The sequence below is a fragment of the Palaemon carinicauda genome, chromosome 5 (genome assembly GCF_036898095.1).
Source record: "Palaemon carinicauda isolate YSFRI2023 chromosome 5, ASM3689809v2, whole genome shotgun sequence".
Taxonomy (NCBI): Eukaryota; Metazoa; Arthropoda; class Malacostraca; order Decapoda; family Palaemonidae; genus Palaemon; species Palaemon carinicauda.
Window position 1 is genome coordinate 74976862 of NC_090729.1, and position 13892 is coordinate 74990753.

General features: G+C 38.7%; 1 pseudogene; it reads right to left on the reverse strand.

The window, feature by feature from the left end:
* Positions 1-632: 632 nt before the first annotated feature.
* Positions 633-6511, reverse strand: LOC137640975 (uncharacterized; annotated as a pseudogene).
* Positions 6512-13892: the final 7381 nt, after the last annotated feature.

Genomic DNA, 13892 nt, shown 5'->3' on the forward strand with positions numbered 1-13892 from the left:
AATGGGCTATTTTGTTCGGTATTTCGGTAGATTTCCAAAAAAAAACCTACCGAATTAGTCGGTATTTCGGTTCGCTGGATTAAAATAAAAAATCCCTCATATATATATATATATATATATATATATATATATATATATATATATATATATATATATGTGTGTGTGTGTGTGTATGTATATATATATATATGTGTGTGTATGTATATATATATATATATATATATATATATATATATATATATATATATATATACTGTATATATAGGCTATATATATATATTTAAACACCTTTAAAAGCCTTTTAATACATTCTAGAGCCCATAAAAAACCTATTTCAAGCCTTTAACTACATTCCAAAGCCTCTAAAGCATTTATGTTAGTATTTCTGAGCCTTTTGCAACCATTTTTTAATGTCTTAAAGCTTATAAAGACCTTCTAAGTTTAAAAAACTAATAAACTATCTTTAGCAACACTTTTGTATAACTAACTAACTATGCAGCTGGAAAAAAGGTTAGCAGTAAAACTTTGTTAATTCAATCATTACAGCACGTTTTTATTACAATTAAACATTTAAAAAAGCAACTGAAAATTTCCAACACAAATAAAGCTGTCTTGGTCTTGCTGTCTTCTTCTTATTCCTGGTCCTGGTCGGTGTGAAGGCCTTTCTCTAGGCCCTCCTTCAGGGCAGCCTTAAACATCCTGCTGTTCCCCTTGAGCAGCGCAAGCTGTTCAAAGTTGCTGGCTGACAAGGAGGACCTCTTGGGGCGTAGGATGTTGCCCGCTGTGCTGAAGAACCTCTCTGCTGCCGCAGAGCTGGGGAGAGCAGTGTTGTACCGGATTTACAGTTTGATCCAGGTCTCCTGGTGGCCTTCGGGAAAGAGCTTCCTCTTGACCACATGCTCCCTGGTCCTCGCCCAGTTCATGCCTGAATGTTTGATGCTTTCCTCCAGGGCGTGCTGGCTGGGGGCGGTAGCAGGGCCCCCATACACCCCATATTATTATTATTATTATTACTATCCAAGCTACAACCCTAATTGGAAAAGCAAGATGCTATAAGCCCAGGGGCTCCAATAGGGAAAAATAGCCCAGTGAGGAAAGGAAATAAGGAAATAAATAACTGAAGAGAACAAATTAACAATAAATCATTCTAAAAAAAGTAACAACGTCATAACAGATATGTCATATACAAACTACTAACAACGTCAAAAACAAATATGTCATATATAAACTATAAAAAGACTCATGTCCGCCTGGTCAACAAAAAAGCATTTGCTCCCACTTTGAACTTTTGAAGTTCTACTGATTCAACAACCCGATTAGGAAGATCATTCCACAACTTGGTAACAGCTGGAATAAAACTTCTAGAGTACTGTATAGTATTGAGCCTCGTGATGGAGAAGGCCTGGCTATTAGAATTAACTGCCTGCCTAGTATTACGAACAGGATAGAATTGTCCAGGGAGATCTGAATGTAAAGGATGGTCAGAGTTATGAAAAATCTTATGCAACATGCATAATGAACTAATTGAACGACGGTGCCAGAGATTAATATCTAGATCAGGAATAAGAAATTTAATAGACCGTAAGTTTCTGTCCAACAAATTAAGATGAGAATCAGCAGCTGAAGACCAGACAGGAGAACAATACTCAAAACAAGGTAGAATAAAAGAATTAAAACACTTCTTCAGAATAGATTGATCACCAAATATCTTAAAAGACTTTCTCAATAAGCCAATTTTTTGTGCAATTGAAGAAGACACAGACCTTATATGTTTCTCAAAAGTAAATTTGCTATCGAGAAACACACCTAAAATTTTGAAAGAGTCATACAAATTTAAAGAAACATTATCAATACTGAGATCCGGATGTTGAGGAGCCACTGTCCTTGACCTACTTACAATCATACTTTGAGTTTTGTTAGGATTCAACTTCATACCCCATAACTTGCACCATGCACTAATTTTAGCTAAATCTCTATTAAGGGATTCACCAACCCCAGATCTACATTCAGGGGATGGAATTGATGCAAAGAGAGTAGCATCATCTGCATATGCAACAAGCTTATTTTCTAGGCCAAACCACATGTCATGTGTATATAGAATGAAAAGTAATGGGCCAAGAACACTACCCTGTGGAACACCGGATATCACATTCCTACACTCACTATGGTGCCCATCAACAACTACTCTTTGAGATCTACTACTTAAAAAATCAATAATAATGCTAAGAAACGACCCACCCACTCCCAACTGTTTCAGTTTGAAAACAAGGGCCTCTTGATTAACACGGTCAAAGGCAGCACTAAAATCAAGGCCAATCATACGAACTTCCCGACCACAATCAAGGGATTTCTGTACTGCATTGGAGATTGTAAGAAGGGCATCACATGCTCCAAGGCCTTTACGAAAACCAAATTGCAAACTAGGGAATAGATGATTACCTTCAGCAAACCTATTAAGACGTTTTGCCAGAAGACGTTCAAAAACTTTAGATAATATGGGAGTTATGGAAATTGGGCGGTAATCAGAGGGACTTGAGCTACCACAAACACATGTACATAGAGGAGTAACATTACCAATTCTCCAACAAGTGCTAAAAGCTCCTCTTCTTGCTAACTTGCGCAAAATAACAGATAACTTTGGAGCTAAGAAATCTGCTGTCTTTATAAAAAACAAAGGAAAAATACCATTTGGGTCTACACCTCCATAAGCATCAAGGTGCATCAACAGAGCTTTAATCTCACGAGATCGAAAAGCTAAACTAGTTAGTTTAGCCTCAGGAAAACAGGAATGAGGAAGTTCAAGTTTTTCATTACTCTGTTTACTGTCAAAAACATCAGCCAAAAGGGTTGCCTTTTCCTTTGGACAGTGAGTGACTGAGCCATCTGGTTTAAGTAAAGGAGGAACTGTTGCATCTACACCAAAGAGTGCAGATTTAAGGGTAGACCACCATTTATGTTCCTGAGTTGTACCAGAAAGTGTTTCTTTTATGATTAAATTGTACTCCTTTTCAGTTGAGGCATAAACTCTCTGAGCAAAAGCTCGAAGCTGAGTATAGTTGTTCCAGGTCAAATCTGATCTGTTACCCTTCCAAAGGTGATAGGCCTCCTGCTTCTCCAAATAAGCACGTCTACAATCATCATTGAACCACGGTTTGTCCTTCATTCGGTACCTTAGCACACGAGAAGGGATACGCCTATCAATTATGTTGACTAGATTCTCATTCAAAGAGACAACAGGATCTACACTATTATATAATTGTGACCAATTCAAGGACAAAAGATCATGCAAAATCCCATTCCAGTCTGCTTGGGATTTCATATAAATTTTACAGGAATATGATATATCAGGGACAGGCTGCTCAGTCTTCACTAATAATGAAATCAAGGCATGATCAGAAGTCCCGACTGGAGAACCAACCTTACTAGTTATAACGCCAGGGGAGTCAGTGTATACGAGGTCCAAGCAATTACCAGACCTGTGAGTAGCTTCATTTATGATTTGCTCACAGCCTGATTCAGAGGCAAAGTCTAAAGCTCTTAAGCCATGGCGATCGGTAGGAGAGATAGAACTTAACCACTCCCTATGGTGAGCATTAAAATCACCAACAAAGACATAAAGGTCATCGTAGCAGAAGTGCTCGGCGCCTGCATCAGCAGCTTCCTCCTGGACACTGTCAGGCTTGACAAGCTCCACCATCTCCTTGATCAACCTGTTCTTAATGTTGGTGTAGGCCGTCTCATTGATGTAATTGATGCAGTGCAGGGTGTGGGTGGCTGTGGCCATCAATAGGTCGTCCTCATCGAACAAGTGTCCGAATCTAATAGAAAAAAAAATGGTATTAGATATAATTTCATATAAGGCATAATTTCAAAGATTTAATAAGTATTTAAAGGCTATAAAGTATTATGGGCACATTTTTATGTAGCCATTTTTTTTTATCAGAGACTAAAAGTCAAGATTTATATTTATTTTTATCTTACCTGTTGTTAAAGCCATACTGATGGTCGTCTTGCTATAGTAGGTACTCCACTAGGTTCCCCGTGTACCCCAGTTTCAGGTTGCGGTTCTTGACAGTCTCCAGGCGATGCCTCAGGAGCATGAGGTCCAGGAGAAGGTTCCCCATGTAGGCCATGTTGTCAGACTGCATCCTGTCGAAGCAGGTGGTGACAGGGGTCATCACCTGCAGGTACTCTTTGATGACCTCGGTGTCCTTTCCGTCAAAGAGGCATAGGCCCTGGCCAGACAGGATCTTGGTGATGGCGGTCCAGACCTCGTGTTTGTCCAGGACAAGTTCTACGAGGCACTCCATGGAGTCGTAGTAGCTGTTCGACCTGGTCACCACAGGTGTCTTCAGCGTTTTGCTTCCCGTAGCCGCCTTGATCTTTACTGCCCAGACTGATGATATGCTCTGGGCCTTGGACCTTGGCATCCTGAAGACCGCCCTGGACCCCTTGTTCCAGCAGGGGACCTCGGCGACATCCACCATGGAGAAGAGGTTAATGATGTGGTTGCTGAAATAATGTTTTTATTTTAAACATGAAGAGAAAAGAAAAAAAAATAAAACTTTCCATTTGATAAGTTAAATTTAACTTTGTATGCAACACATTAAACATCTAATTCAGTTAATTAATAATTATAATATCTAAAATTTAAATTTCAAGTGATGTATAAGAATTGAGATTATTTAATTTCACAAAGTGAAGATTTGATAAATAAATAATAACATCTAAAGTTCTAAGTTCTAAGTTAAACATCAGTTATGAAGTAATTCTAACAGTTACAAATTTAATTTCAAGTTAAGTTGTGTAAAAATTTTTGGAAGTACAAGAATAAAAAGATAAACCATAAATACAAAATTTTTAAATGTATGTACCTGCTTTTGAAATGCCTTGGAAGCAGTGTCTTGATGGTGGGGTCGCTGGCAAACTGCTCAAAGGCCGAGATGTAGTTTCGGCCATTGTCTGTGGTGCACCCTGAGATCTTGTCAGCGATGTTGTGGTCTGTGAAGGTCTCATGCAGGTTTCCGGCCAAAATGTCTCCAGTCTGGGACTCTGTCAGCTCCCTGCAGGCTAGCGTGGTGGATTTCCTCTGCAAGGTGGCGGGGTTGATCCAGTGCACGGTGGAGCCAAGGAAGCCTCTTCTGTGTAAACAACCACGAATCCGCCGTGGTCGCCACATGCTCTACCTTGTTGAGGCAGGCGATCTCCTCGTTCTTCACCTGCACAGAGTATTTGCTGAGGGGGTTGGTGAGAGTCTTTCTGCAAGCCACTATGAACTCAGGCTTCAGGGTCTTCAGGAAGATTCCGGTGGCCTCGTCATTGGTGTCGCAGAAGAGTTTTAGGCTCTCTGCCAACCAGACTACTTAAGCATGTTGCACCGCCTCCTGGGACCACACGTTGGGCTTCTGGGTTACCTCCATGAGAGTGAGCTGGCGGCGGGCCTTGTTGCTCTTGAGGCCGACCCTTACCTTGAACTTGTTGAGGCTTATGGCTGCCTCCAGAGCCTTCACTATGCCAGGATACTTCTGAAAGATAAAAGAAAAGTTTAGAAAATACTTTAATTTCAAAATTAACTCTCTGCCGTGTGGAAATTTAGAAAAAAAGTTGAGAGCACTTAAGTATTTTAGAAAAGGCATTAACTATAGAAATTAAAAGCTTTTATCTGCTGTGCGGATAATTAAAGAAAGGTGCAAACATTTTAACTTTTTTAAATGGGCATTGACTTCAGAATCTTTAATCAATTATCTGCCGTGCAGAATTTAAAAAAAAAATGTGCGAACACTTGAACTTTTTAAAAAGGCTTTACTTTTAAACTGTTATCTGTGGGGCAGATACTATAAAGAAGTTGCAATCATTAAGTTTTTCACTTACCATCTTATAGTGCTTCTTCGGGTTCCCCCTGGACTCGCTGTCAAACTTGATTGTCTTCCTACACTTCTGGCAGTTAGCCGTCCCCTTATGCAGCTGTTTCTTGTCGCCATACTTTTGGCTCTCATTCGAGCTCTCAAACTTGTGGAACTTGAAAAAGTCCTGGAGGCCCTGCGGGGACCTCTTGAGCTCATCTTGGGTGTCCAGGATGCTGCCTGCACCCTGCACAGTGTCCTCGGCGTCGGACACTATCTCAACCGTGTCACTGGTGGTGATGGCCATGCTGGTGACACTGTCCAGGCTCATTCCACTCGTGGACATCGATGAGGCCCTGGACAGGCTCCTCAACTCGTTGCCAGATTCACTGAAATAAAGTTTCAAAGTTCAGAAGTCTGGAGAAAAAAATAAAACTTAAAGGCCTTCAAAGGTCCACAGGAAGTATTGGAAAGGTGAATTTTTTGTTGTTGTCAAGACAAACACAATAGAAATGTGATTATTTTAATAAACTAAACATTAAATAAACATGTAATTAACTGATCAGAGACAGCTCGGACTAGCTGCTGTTTCTTCCATCTTCCTCCTGGGCCTGGGACTTGGACTGCCTGCTGGGGCCGGGGTGGGGTCTGCTGGTCATGAAACTCATCATGTAGGCATCTAATTGTTGAACCCAAATACCTAGAAAACCTGATACCTAGAAAAAATCATTACCGGTTTCCGGAAAACCGCTGCCATGAAACGCGCCTGAAAACGAAAGCAATTAATTAAAATAAAAGACTGAAGCTGAAAGGAACAAAATTAATTAAGTAGCAGGTGTTCTATTTATAACAAACCAAACACTAGCTGTAAATCACTGAAACGATACGCACCAAGCACGTGTTGTTTGTTTACATCGTGGCAGTCACGTGACTGAGAAGGCTTAATTTCACTGGTCACTATCGTCGTTGACATTAACTGCCACCATCTTGAAAAATTGGTCGTTCAGTTAAAAGTGTTGGTGAAGAAAACATTTTCGGTGGATGTTTTCCTGTTTGCTTGTTAACTGAACGCACGCTTGCATCTACCAAAGAAAGTCATTTGGTAGATCCATTCGGTATGGGTACTGGTATCGGTAGAAAGTTCGGTAGCGCGGTAGATGAATCTACCATCGGTAGTACTGAAATACTGAAATACTGAATTTCAGTCGGTGGTCCCACCTCTGATATATATATATATATATATATATATATATATATATATATATATATATATATATATATATATATATATATATATATATATATATATATATATATATATATATTGTGAAGAATTTTCTTCACACTTCTTCTTTCAATCGTATTTTTAGCTCTCTTCTACTAATACTATAGCTACCACTTAAACGTTCTCTCCTACATTCAGTTTTCTTTAATGAAAAATAGGGAAAACAAATCTAAACTTAAACTTGGTGACAGTGGCGCACGCCATGCTCGTGACGTCATAGCGTAGATACGCACAACAGAGGGCCTTAGTAGTAACCCCAGCCTATGTTGGTTCTTTCCTTAAACTACATGGGTCGAGATTAAATTCCTAAACTGCATTTTTGATATAAATTCCAATACTGCTAAATTAATGCATCTTATATTTCTCAATACCAATTAAGGTTTGTTAATTTTAAGATGTATGCCCATCGCACCAACCATTGCTGATTAATCATTTAAACTATTAGTTTTTAGCAAGCCAGGATAGGTAGGGTTATTGTATATATAAATTCCCTTAGAGCAGCAAGATTTCTCTAAAGTATTTAGTACCCAATCCGGTTTCATTGTAGTTTATTACATGGCAATGTAACCTAGGATTCCAACTACTTTTTCTTATAGGAAAAATTACGCCCCCTTCGAAAATAACACTCGTTCCCGTCGCAAATGAATAGTTTCAGAAATATATATACATCTATATCCTCCGATAATGGGGGACCCCCAGTGGGAACTCGGGGTTTTGGGTGGGGAAAACATACTGGGGAACCGATATATAACCGTAAATCAGTCCTTTTCTTCTCTATACATTTCCTTCTTGTATTTATTATAACCGTAGGAAAATACAAAACAGTATAACTGGATATATTTGGGAGGAGCCGTTTCAAAGGTTATTTCTTGTAGTAATACAGTAACCAGTGCTGCCAACGCCTGATGTAGATTAAATGTTAGCATTCCATACCTGATGTAGATCAAATGTTAGCATTCCTTGCTAACATTAGCACCCATTTGTACGTTCGTTCGTTCGCACCAGTTTCCGACCTGCGCATATATAACCCCCCTGCGCAGGAGTTTCTCTCCCAAATTACTCTTTATTACCGTATTATTTTCTCATTTTATATTCCCATTCAATATTATTTATCATACATTCCATTTGACCTTCCTATATTGGGTTTATTTGTTTGGTTATTTCCTTTCCCATTTGTACGTACGTTCGTTTCATCAGTTTCCGACCTGTGCATATATCCCCCCCTGCGCAGGAGTTTCCTCTCCCCAATTACTCATTTTATTACCGTGTTATTTTCTCATTTTATATTCCCATTCAATATTATATATCATTCATTCCATTTTACCTTCCTATATTGGGTTTATTTGTTTGGTTATTTCTTTTTCTCTTCCTGGTTGCACATAAATACTTACTCTGGACTAGTTTTTTTATCCAGTTAATTCTCGGTATGATCATCTCATTTTATATTCCCATTCAATATTATTTACCGTTCATTGCATTTTACCTTCCTATATTGTTTTTATTTATTTTTGTTGGTTATTTCTTTTTCTCTCCTCTGTGTCTTATAAATCCTTTCTCTGGTCTAGTTTCCGTATTTAGTTCATTCATGTTTACCCGCTAGAGTTCTTTGTTTTTCCCTTAACCAATCACCACCCTAGGCCTATGCAGATATCTCCCTACCCCCCCCCACTTCCTTTATCCCTATTAGCGGTCTTTTCATAGCCTTTGTTCCAATGCCTTTCCCGTTGTAACCTTTGACCTGGTGAGGTGTTCATTACAAGTGCGGTTTCTTTTTTTCGTATTTTGCGATGGAGCAAGTTATAGAAACTTGTAGCGGCTGCAGTATTCCGTACCTAAAAGCAGTGGCTCAATTCCATGTTGATTTTTTTGGATACTTCAGGTAATGTTGAGCATTTTCTTAAATCTCACACCGTTATTCCTCAGGGTTTAAAGTGCCCCTAGTGCCGTTCTGTTTTATCTTATAGGTAAGTCATTCACGTGTTTTATTGCTATTCTGAATCCATCATTCGTAAAACTAAGAAGAAACGCCGTTGTGGTTATACCGTTACTGCCTATAAAGGTACTTTTTTGGACAATAGTTGTCTACCCCCATGGAAGATGATATTATGTGCCATCCACTTTTTGCATAAACATTCGGACCATGAGACCCTCATGGATGGTATCGACATATCTTCGAAAACTAGTGTCGATTGGAGAAGTTTCTGTTCCCAGGTTACCGAATACTTCGACGTTTTCTTCATAAAAGTAAGTCATTCCTCAATAGCCATTATACGTGTTTTGTGACCGGGGTACTTCTAGGCAAGGTTAGGTGGGTTTGTTAGGTTCTGTGGTCTTTCTGTACTATTTATATATTGTGTAACAGTTATATCGAAAAATTATTTAATATTCGAATGGAAATATTTATCATTTCTGCCACTAGTAATGACATCGTGTCGTTGGTAGTTCTGTGTTCCATTCGTCACCGTTGGTAGTACTGTGAAACAAAGTAAGTCATTCCCCAATGCTTATTATATGAGTTTTGTGACCGGGGTACTTCTAGGCAAGGTTAGGTGGGTTTGTTAGGTTCTGTGGCCTTTTGGTACTTTTTATTTATTGTTTAATAGTTATATGGAAAAATTATTTAGTTTACGTATGGAAATATTTAGCATTTCTATCTCTAGAAATGACATCGTGTCGTTGGTAACACTGTGTACCATTCGTCAACGTTGGTAGTTCTGTCAACCATTGGTAACGTTGCTAATGTTATCGTCCCCTACATCTGTTGTTTAAATATTTTAACTCAGTATATATGTCAACAGTGTTAATATTTATATGGTTCATTTGTATTGTATTTCATTGTGTAATTTCGCACAGGAAATATATGATTTCCTATAGTAGATATCGTGATTTAACTGGTTTTCTCATTCATTTCATCTGTAATAACATCAACCAATTCGTCAACTTATAACTAACCGAATTGGTTGATCTGTTTGTTTGCGATTGAAATGATCATCAAAATCGGTTAAATCACGTTATTTGCTATAGGAATTCTTATATTTCTTGTGCGAAATCACACCATGGAATAATATACAAAATTACCCAAAATCCTGCCTCCTCTGCACTCCTTGCAACAATACATTGCCCTGTCCTGAAGTCCCGATATGGCACCCCCAATGGATTACCGCACGCATCATGACCGTCACTTGTTTGGCAAGGCGAAGCCAGGTGATCTCCTCGACCTGAGTGTCGACCCCGTCCCAATTCGACTAGAAGCCGCCCTGGCCTACTGACCTGCCTGGTCAGTGAACCTGTGCACCTCTGGCTCACCCCCTCTCCCAAAACGTGACTCACCAAGGAGTTCTGTGGCTGCCGGCTGGAGACAGTGAAGGAGTGGAACCTGGAAACTTATTGCCACAAACGAGGATTCTTGGGGTGGGCCAGTAAAGAGTGCAAAGTGCAACCAGGTCAACAGCCATCACGGGCATAGGACTAATCTCAAAGGAGTGCAGGTACTACAGCAATGGCCATTTAGTTTTCCCCCATTTTTTTAGCTTAGACTAATTTTAACTTGATAGGGAACCTGGCTTTTACACTATTCGGACTGTGTGTGGTGGGATTGTGTGTATATATTTTTTCTATATAATTTTTTGCCTTTTGAGACTAACACAGTCTCTGGGTCACATGGGCCACGTGTCCGACCCCATTTTGATTATTAATTATTGTAGACCACGTGTCTAAACCATTTTTCATTATTTCAATTTGCATTTCTTTTGATATTTTTGTCTTTGTTAAGATGTCCGTTTTCTTTTAATGTAAATATGTGAAATAAATCAATATTAGGTTAATTAAACCTCCTTAGTATTTTTGCTCCCTCATTTATTTAATGTTTAAACTGGGAATATTTAAAGAGTAAACCTAAGTAAGTCTATAGGTGGTAACAGCGAGGAACTTTGCATTAATATATTTGCTTCGAAGGTAAAGATCCTTATCTTTAAACTTTTAAACTACTTTACATCACTGCTCCCATTTTGGATTTTTGTCTAATTGCATTAACGTAAAATACCTGTCCAGCATCTCATTGGGGTGGGACGGAGTCGGAACAGAGCCTGAGAATGAGATGACTATAGACCTGACAAAGCTAGAGTAGGCCCTAAATTACTTATATATTCTACGTGTGGAGTTCTCCGGCCTCTGGACAGTAAAATTTCCCCCTTTTGTATTTAAGAGTGATGGTTAGTGAATTGTGACAGTAAAGTATTAGCAGGGTGTTTGTGCCCCGAGAGTAAGTGCTCATTATCCTCCCCTGTTGAACTTTATGTAACTGTCATAAGGAGAGTTTCCCGGACTAAGTTCCCACTCAGAACATAAAAAAAATTCTCCACATATATATATATTCTTACGACTAGCAAATTATGTAAATTCCCGAGCTCCAAAACTCACCTGCTTTACACTACATAATTTGACACACAAGAGAAAACCCTCCAAGCTCTGAGAATAATACGCAACTCCCTGATGATAATATATATGAACACTGAATATCTAAAGGTCTCATTACGCTACACTCAAAACAAAACTAGGTGATTACCTTACTCCTTCAACCGATCCTAGAAGGTTATCCATCACATGTTGAAAGGTAGCGAGTGCATTCATTAGACTAAATGGCATGATGTTGTATTGATATAACCCAAAGGGGATTATAAAAGCTGATAATAATTTTGCGTTGTTGTCAAAATGAATTTGATAATAGCCTTTTAACAAGTCAATCTTGTAGATAAACCTCGCTTGTCCAATGTTGTCAAATAGTTGGTCTATGAGCGGCAATGGATAATTATCGGCCACACTGATCGAATTAAACTTTTGGTAGTCTGTACACATTCTGAAAGATCAGTCCGGTTTTTTCACGAGCAAGCACAGAGAACTGTAAGGGCTAGTGATTAAAAAGTGATGAAATTTACATATATGTAACTGTTACACTTATGTCATTTGGTTCACACAAGGTTACAGAATGGTTAAGCAAAATAGACACACTTCACTGTTTAACCTAATCTCACAGGGCCAGTTAAAAAAAATTTGTATTAAAATGTACTTACATTAACTCACTACACTCTATGTAACATTCAATAATATCACCAACGTTTGAACAACGCTATACATGATATACGTTGGGCGAAAATAATTTATTCAGGTTTAAGAGTACACACATTTGAGAGGAGAGAGTGCAGGAGAATTTTGACTCTTTCAAAGGGTTAGGCTGGATCTCTTCTGCTGCTTAAGCATTGTTAGGGTCTATATAAATTGACTTAATTTGTCTAGAATTTTCTAGTAGATCATTCTCGTAGCGTGGGGCCACGGCTCTAGCGGCTCAAGGTTGCCAACGTAGTAATTTGAAAATTCAATTGAATGAATGATGAAAGTCTTATGTAATCTACATACATTAATTAATCCTACAAGAGTGCAACTCACCTTACGAGCTAGCAATACATCTCTTAAATACAAAAAGGAAATAAATGAATAAAATATTTACTCCTATGCTAAACCAGCTTTGTAAGAATAAATTTATTTAATCCTACGTGAGTGGGACCCACCTTACGAGCTGGCTATACATATGTTAAATAAACAAATAAAATACTTGAATAAAACATTCTATTTTCAAGAAGACCAGCTTCATGAGATAGCTCCCCCCAAAACAATTATTTATCCCGGGCCTGATTCCACTGGTTCAGCCCGAGATAAATAATCTGCAACCACGTTAGCTTTATCGGATATATGTTTCACATTAATACAATATAGCTGGAATCTTAATGATCATCTAGTTAACCTTTGACTATTATTCTTCGTTTTATTAACTAAAGTTAAACGATTGTGATCTGGATAAACCATAATTTCTGTATTCTTCGGTCTATTTATATAAACTTTAAACTTGCTTATGACTGTGATTAGCGCTAGCAGTTCCTTTTCAACTGTTGAGTAGGCTCGTTGATGCTTCTTCAGCTTCGACAACATAAAACAAACAGGATTAAGATTTCTTCCCTTGCCTTCTTGTAATAGGACAGCTCTAATCCCATTATCCGACGCATACACTTGGATAAGGAATTTTTTGTTGAAATCTGGTGCTTGCAGTATCGATTTCGTTAATATGGCCTTTATACTGTCGAAGGATTCCTGGCACTCGCTGGTCCTTAAAACTTCTTCTTTAGGCTAGTTAAATCTGTCAAAGGAGCGACTACAGCCGAAAAATTCGGGCAAAACTGTCTGTAAAATCCTGACATTCCTAAACATTGTTGTAATAGATTCCTCGTTGTGGGGGTGAAGTTTTCCCTATTCCTTCGACGTTAGCAGGTACCGGGGTGATTTGCTCTCCTTCAACTTCAAATCCTAAGTACGGAACTATTGCCTTTCCAAATTCGCTCTCCTCCAGGTTAATCCTCAGAAGTGCTCCTCGCAGCTTCTGAAACACCTTCTCCAGGATTTGGAGATATTCTTCCCAGGTCGATGAATATATTACAGTATCATCGAGATATATTCCTACTCCTTCAATCGATCCTAGAAGGTTATTCATCACTCGTTGAAGGGTAGCGGGTGCATTCATTAGACCAAATGGGGTGATTTGCTCTCCTTCAACTTCAAATCCTAAGTACGGAACTATTGCCTTTCCAAATTCGCTCTCCTCCAGGTTAATCCTCAGAAGTGCTCCTCGCAGCTTCTGAAACACCTTCTCCAGGATTTGGAGATATTCTTCCCAGGTCGATGAATATATTACAGTATCATCGAGATATATTCCTACT